This window comes from Mixophyes fleayi, chromosome 1 (assembly GCF_038048845.1).
Source record: "Mixophyes fleayi isolate aMixFle1 chromosome 1, aMixFle1.hap1, whole genome shotgun sequence".
Taxonomy (NCBI): Eukaryota; Metazoa; Chordata; class Amphibia; order Anura; family Limnodynastidae; genus Mixophyes; species Mixophyes fleayi.
The window spans coordinates 442,798,340-442,806,484 of NC_134402.1; positions in this window are offsets into that span (position 1 = coordinate 442,798,340).

An 8,145-nucleotide genomic window follows, 5' to 3' on the forward strand; every position below is an offset into this window, starting at 1 on the left:
TTTAGACTGTAAGCTCTATTGGGGCAGGGACTGATGTGAGTGAGTTCTCTGTACAGCGCTGCGGAATTAGTGACGCTATATAAATGATGATGATAATGTTCCTAACAGATACAGTCAGGCTTTTCCAACCTCATTAAAGGAAAACCACCCAGTTATGTGGCTCTGGCATTGATAGAGGTTGCTTCCGCCTCTGCCGGTGCCATCCCAAACTTTTCCCTAACACGGACACAAATGGAGAAACAAAAGGAACGTTCTTTATTAAACTGTAGTAGAAGATGGTGGAAGCATCAGCAGCGTCTTTCACTGGTGTGTAACCGTCTATGTAAATGGAAAAATGAGTGAAACGTAAAAGGGGTGAAGAATAATTAAATGTCTCTTCAGATACTTATTCATCATGAGTACGTCTCTTAATCTTTCATAAGTCATATGACATACAGGTGTTGTCACTTTGGTTCCAAGCTCCAGCTTGGCTATTGCCGGAAAACACCACAGAATTTATAAACGCCAAACGGCTGATATCCTCCCTTAGCACATTCACCTTCTACACCTTGTATAATAAATAAACTACTCTTATATAATAAAGATGCTACTTAATACCTGAAATAAGACACAGACACTGATTTCAATTTTGGCGCAAGAAAAGCAATGCAAGTTTAGCTAACTAGCTAATACTATGCAAACAAACATAAGGATGGCCGACCGGCCCAGAATCCCAGGTGCTAACTTACGCCGTCAGAAAGGCTACACCCCTTTTAGCCTCAAAGGACACGTTCGTAGAAAAGAAACCCAGGGCATTGGTGTAAAGGACCCTCAGGGAGACATAGAATGGGGAAGAATCCTGCGGCCAAACATAAACTTTTGCGCCATGTGTAAACCGCTGACTGAGCTGCTTTCCGGCTGACTGCGCCTCATCTGAACAGGGAAAACGAAGGTTAAAAACCACAATCCAAACCACACATAATTAACAGACATATCCTGACAGGACGGGATGGAGGACTTTCCTGTAGTAACAGAGGGAGAACTTACTGTACTTGGATGCTATATAGGCTTGTTTCACCAAACACACCCCTTGAAGGCTATTGGATAGTTCCCAACAAGCCACGGTAAACTTTAACCCCTAAAGGTAAGTGCACTGAAAGTCTACAAGCCTGGAGTTTAAGTGCATACATCCCTACTCAGGTCTTCATTTACGTGGTCCTTTGCAGTCGAAGATTAATTGCATTCACTGGCGCATTGTCCGGTTCTGGGCATGCGCAGTGCGATTATATGCAAACTACGGCACGTATCACCATTTATCTTTCTTTAATGTATGTGGGAAGAGATGTACATAAGAAAATGTCTGTTGAAGTGCAAGTGTTAAGTGGGACGCTCTAACAAGTAGCATTTGTGCCAGACATATGTGTATGCTTATTCACCACAATAGTGTACATAAGTGGCGTGATAGTGTGAGTAGTAAATGCTAGGATAGCATTATCCTATTTGTACACAATATAATAATGCTAAACTTCAAGATAAGATGTAACTAAATACAAACATAAATAGAAATGACAAATTAATGTCTATTACATTAAATAGAAACATCTGTTGTTCTTCCTTACAGTAGTCAGAATGGAAATGTTTAGTAAATTATGCAAATATAGCGAACATGGCTTCATATAATACAGCCACAATGCTAATGATTTATGTATTATCGGCCGGAGGGGGGTTAATACACAATCAGCCAATCAGAAGCAGCGAGATAGTGATGAAATGAGGTATTAATATCACCTCAACCAGTCTGCCCCTCGTTTCTTACAAAATGTGGACTATAAAAACATTTTCTTTTTTCTAGTCCTCCTCTACTCATTCATTTCTAAACCATGCGGAAAAATCCATTCCCGCAAGGTTTACGTCTTGATAAATAGGCCCCACAATAAGCCCCTTAAAGTTATTTTAATCTATATGCTTATTGAAATTGCCAAAATGATTAAATATTTGTGACGTATAGTTTATATAAAATTAATATATATTATTCATAACATTTCTTCATTTAAAAAAGGAAAAATAAACAGTTTATAAGATTCATACAATAAACTTTGTTAGAAAGCAAATTTGTAAAAGAACGGCTGTTTTATATAACACGAGACACTACGTGTCATCTAACCAGCCTTAATTATCTACAACACAAAGAATTTTATTTTTCATTTAACATTTATCTGGTTTGCAAGGGGAAAAAGTCAATTTTCCACACCAACAATTACATTATCATCTGTAGATGAATGATATGATTTCTTTGATTCAATGAGCTACAGAAGACAGTCGGTGTAGTCCAGCAACATAAAAATAATATGAGAAATTATACAAGTGGATAGAAAAGGATTGCAGACATTCTATAGATATTAATTGAATATTCCGAAGCCTTTAGCGCGCTTGTAATGTGCCTTTCATCTGCTAAATCAGATTCTCACTTATCTTTTCTGCATTTAATACACAGTTTAATATAATAACACTAGATTGGCCATGTAAATACAGACATATATGAATTACGCTAGTTGCATGGCTGCACCGGGATTAGTTTAAATGTATATTGGTTGTTTATAGAGTAAAAACTGTTTGTGACGTGAATTTTAACTAACTGCATTACAGCTACATAGCATGTCATGACTGGATTAACATGACCAATCTAGTAGTCCTACCTGTGGTTTTAAAAAATTACATTTTGCCTGGAGGTCCTCTTGAACGGTAAAGTGTGCTACTATGTTATTTAAAACACTTTTAAAAAAGATATATTGGCAAATCCAACTGTACTATGTATGATATTAAAGAGATTTGCATTGAAATGTTAAGTATTTCTGCCTCTGAATACATATTTTTTTCTTATATAGTCAAGTTTGTCACAGATAATTGATATAAAACATGAGCTGGAAAAGATTATCGATAATAAATTGTAGGCTGCTTGTTTTCAAAATACACGAAAACCCACTCACAGATACATTGCTATTTAGTAGAGATGCTTGGGTTCGGTTTTCCCAAAACCGAACCCACCCGAACTTAGGTGATCCGAGTAGGTTTGCAAACTGGCCCGGTACTTTCGCGCGTCCTCGGATCTGAATTGAGCCAAAACGTCATTGTTGCGTTGTTGGATCTCGCAGGTTTTGGATTCCATAAGTACCTCCCTCCCCAGGAAATCCACATAGAAACCAGGGTAGCCGTGTTCTTGTCACTCTCCACTCTCCAAAGACATTGCTCAGTGCCATTGCTCACACAGAAACAGGGGTAGCAGTGTTCTTGTCATTCTCCAGTCTCCAGTGACATTGCTCAGTGCCATTGCTCATACAGAAACAGGAGGGGTAGCAGTGTTCTTGTCACTCTCCAGTCTCCAGTGACATTGCTCAGTGCCAATGCTCACACAGAAACAGGCGTAGCAGTGTTCTTGTCAATTGACAAAAATTGACTGAAAATTAATGTTATTGAGGTTAATAATAATGTAGGAACAAAAAAAGAGCAAAAATAAAATAGGGATTTTAGAAAAAAAAAAGGGGATCCAAAACCAAAACCAAAACAGGAAGTTAATCCAGATCCAAAACCAAAACCAAAACATGGGGGTCAGCGAACATCTCTACTATTTAGGCATCATGGGCCTTGTTTAAGGAACGTACATGCCAATACTGGTGATATTTTGTGTGCAATCGCTCTACGCATGTCTAGAACCGGATACATACGGCAGTGGATGCAGGAACAATAAATTCATCTTCGAACACAGAGGTTCCTTACTACTGGCTATGATTTCATGGACGGAACAGAGAGGAGACGGGTCGTATGCCAGTAGTCAATGTACAGCAAGGGCATGCCAAGGTCGAGGGCGCGCGGTAGCTTTCGATTCAAGCTTTGGTCATCCCAAAAATATGTGTTTTAATGTCGTATCAATTGCACCAACTAAAGGGAAGGCATGAGTGCCGATTACTAGTGATGACGGCTGTGTATGCATGCTAGAACGTGTGTTTGCACTCAGGAGCAATTTTGCATTTTATGTACAGTAGACATTTATAGCATCCTAATAAATTTTATTGGGATGAAAGGAAAAAAAAAAAAGATGATATTAATTTATTTATTTTTCTTCTGTGTGTCCTGCAGAGAATTTATACTCCACACATGTATCGGACCATAGCCGGATTAAGGGGGGGGGGGGGGGGGGGGTCACAGGGAGTACGTGCTCCGGGCCCCCCACTCCCCGAGGGCCACCCGCATGACCTCACCTCACCTGCTAGATGCCCTACTATTGAATGTGATCCCCCCTCCCACTTAGTGATAGGCCAAACATTCGGCCTATCACTGAGAGCTCTTGTGTCACATGGGACGTGCACCACATGACAGGTGCCATCCCATGTGTGAAGTCCTGCCGAGAGCGCGCTGTGCGGATGGAAGAAGGTAAGTGTTATCAGTGTGTGTTATGTTTGTTTTGTCAATGCAGAGTGTGTGATCAGCATATATGTGTGCGTGTGTTTGTCAGCATTTGAATGCAGTGTGTGTGGAGGCCAGTGACCTAATGCAGTGTGTGTGTGGGGGGGCAGTAAATGACTAGTGTTTGTCTTAATATAATATAGGTAGGCTACTTAGTTCAATTGTGGAGTGCACGTGTGGGCTAATTATTGGGTGCTATTTTATTTTGTGGGGTGATGGTGGGGCTATTTCATTTAATAGTGGGTCCTATGAATTTAAGATGGAGTAATTGGACCTTTAATTTAATGTTGGGGTGGTGAGCTATTAATTGATTGTGGGCTGTTTGGGGAGAATGAGGTCTATTTATTAAATGTGATTATGAATTATTTAATGCCTGGAATTGTAGTGGGAAATGGTAATTTGTTAAATGTAAATGCTATTTAAATTATTGTTGGGGCTGTTTGGAGGGAGGAAAATAGGTTTATATATTAAATGTGTTTGCTATCTAATGTCAGGGTTGGTTGGAGGGAAAGAGATCTATTTAGCAAATGTGAATATTATTATTTTAATGTTGGGGGCTGGAGGGAGGCCTAATTATAAAATGTAAATGCTATTAATTTAACACTGGCACTGTTTGCAGTTTTCTAAATTTGATGTACCCATTTTTTTTTCCCCAAAAAGGGCCTCCAATATTCCAGGATCCAGGCAACCAGCAAATGAGCTAAAGTAACCAGTAGCCACAAATGGTGACAGTGAGAAGAACAGGTAGGAGAGAGCAGGACAGTCTGCCAACTGTCCTGAATCTGATGGGACAGTCCCGAATTTGGGTGACTGTCTCATTTAGGACAGTTGGGAGGTATGTCCTGCTTCACCGTGTACTGCTTGTGAAGGTAGAACTGTGTGCACCTAATAGTAGTGCACACCGTATTGCCTGTGTATTTGTCTAAAATAACCATGTGACATCATAGGGGCCCCCCTGTCTTAAGTGCCCCGAGCCCACCAAAGCCTTAATCCAGCTCTGTATCGGCCGTATCCTGCAGTATGTTTTCTATTAGAGCAGAGTGGACCTAGACCCCTATTCATCACCAGATGTATCCGTACATCCGCTCCTTGTTGAATACGGGCAAGTGTATGCCCAACTTACTTGTATTTTTAAAGAAAACGCAATTTACGTCCATTTCACGTACCTAAATGGATCTGGCACTATGTGCTTTTTGATCCATTCATGTTTCCTGTCAAATATAAACTAATTAACTGCAGACATGAACATTATTCCACATTAATTCTTACAAAAGAGGAAATTGCCAGATTCATACAGTGTTTTTTTTCCCCAGTAATAACTGAACTATTAATATCACGTCAACACAATACACTGTTGTATGTGCAATTTGGAAGGGTAGATGTGGAGGAACACGAAACAGTCTTTTTGCAGAATTAGCAACTTGCTTTTGTTCACAAGTACCATGTTGTAGCAAAATAAAAAGATTCTGCCCCTGTGAATCCACCGTTAGCAGAATTTTCATAAATGAAGTGTAACCATGGTGCATGTTTTTTCCGCAACCTTTTATAATACTCCTCAACATCTGATTCCTCCGGACAAAGTGCAGGATGGGTGTTAAGAGATCAACCTGCTGTGGAATTAAGTAAATCCTGTACTACACACACTGTATTAAAGAGCGGAGATGAGAAAACACTCAGTTTGATTTCAATCGGTGGAATTTGACCATAAAATTTGTTAATCTGCAAATCGATTTGACAATCCACCTGTTACAATTAAATTTCCTTCAGCACGCTCCTGACTATACAGTTTATTATCCAATTGTCTCTCCGGTGCGGTTTCTCTATTACAGACGATCACAATAATTTTAACCACCTATTGTGGTATTTAAGTGAAAATACTCGAGAGACAAGATTCCCACCTGTGAGAGTCAGAGAGCAAAGAGATGCTTTGCCCCACGCATACAAACAGGAGAATAAGTCTGGCTACTGAATACTGTTCTATAAGGTGATGGTCATGTGATGTCGGCTGCTGCTTTGTGATTGGCTCCATTTCTTTCAGTTCACTGCATATGATCTAATTCTTCAAAGAGTGTTTCTGGTTCACTGAATCTTGGACCAAGACCAAACTAATAATACTAATAATATTAAATTATTCTCATAAACTTTCATTTATAATGCCAACATATTCCACAATATTGAGCAATCAGGGAACACACCGAACATACCATGATTAACAATATAGCAACAGACAATGAAACAGAAGGTGAGAGATTAAAATCTAAAGGTTACGACTCGCTGGGTTCTATAGACTAATGCTCGGAATCTGCCCCAGAGACCAGCGCTCTGCACATCAAAGTCAAGCAGAGCTCATTTCATTAGAGTATACATTCAAGAATGTTTTTTTTACAGGCGAACATACATACAGTACATTGATCTTTAACCCTTTATGCTCTATCATTGGCTCTCCACCATGCAACAAAATCTCACTTTCATCATCATCATTTTCCATTAACTCCATCTCAACAACATCCTTAATTAACCCCCCCTTTCTTCATCAATATTCATAATGCATCATTAACCCCTTATCCTATATCATTTAACCCTTTCATCATTATTATCTGCCATAAACCCTATTTCATAATTATCATACTTCATTAAACCCCCTCTTGTCATTATTATTTATTAGCCCCTCTCACCATAATTATTTATTAGCCCCTTATTCTCAATATGTCACATGACCACTCTCCACCTCACTCACCCAGGCAGTCATGCTTCAGAAGGGAACTGATCACACATAAGCTCTTCCATTCCAAGTGTTGTGGCTACAGGGCCGGATTAAGGGAATGGAGGCCCCCATTCCCCCATGAGGCCCCCTCCTGTTAGCCGAATGCCGCGCCCCCCCCCCCTCCGTGAGCCCCCTCTGTTAGTCGCCCGCCCCCCCAAAGCGAATACCTTCTCCTGTCACTGTTGTTGAAGGACAACAGTGACTGGCTCAGCAGCATTGATCGGGCCAGGGGCGCCCCTGACCCCAGCCCGATAATGCTGCTGAACTCTGTCAAGGGCCCGCTGGATGCCCCAGGCTCCTGTGCTGTAGCCCAGTTAGACCTTGGGTTAATCCGTCTCTGCGTGGATACTGTTGCTTGATCAGTAAAAAAGTATGAATATGCAAACGCAAATGTTGGGCCACACGCAATGCATTTTGGGGTGTTACAGGGTTCTCTTCTGCATCACTCTGTTTAATGTAGGAGAAGGAAGGGGTGTGTGAGGACATCCCGTGTGCATGCCACTGACTAAAAAACTTTATATATCACACAGTGCAAATTTAGCATAACGCTCTCGGCTTCCCCACGGCACCTTTTAGCTTGTGTAATTGCAAAAGTATTTAGCCTACACATCAATAGTGACATGTTAACTACTGACATTTAAAAAGTAATTTAAAATAATTATTAATTAATAATAATTTTTTGCCAAAAATCTGTAGGATTCCTCATCTTCCCTGTATATTTTGCTTCTGTTCTTCCAAACTAGCCCAGTCTCTCTAGAACTTCCTTTGGTTATTATGTAATCTCTGGAATTTTTCTCATAGCTGACACCTGAGATGTAACCACTTATATCAGCGACATCCTTGGGAAAGGGGGGATCCAGTTGCCCAGAGACCCATCTTCACTCGAATCATCAGAGTTCTGTGATGCAGAAGAAGGAAATAGATAATAGGAAACTCTTCCT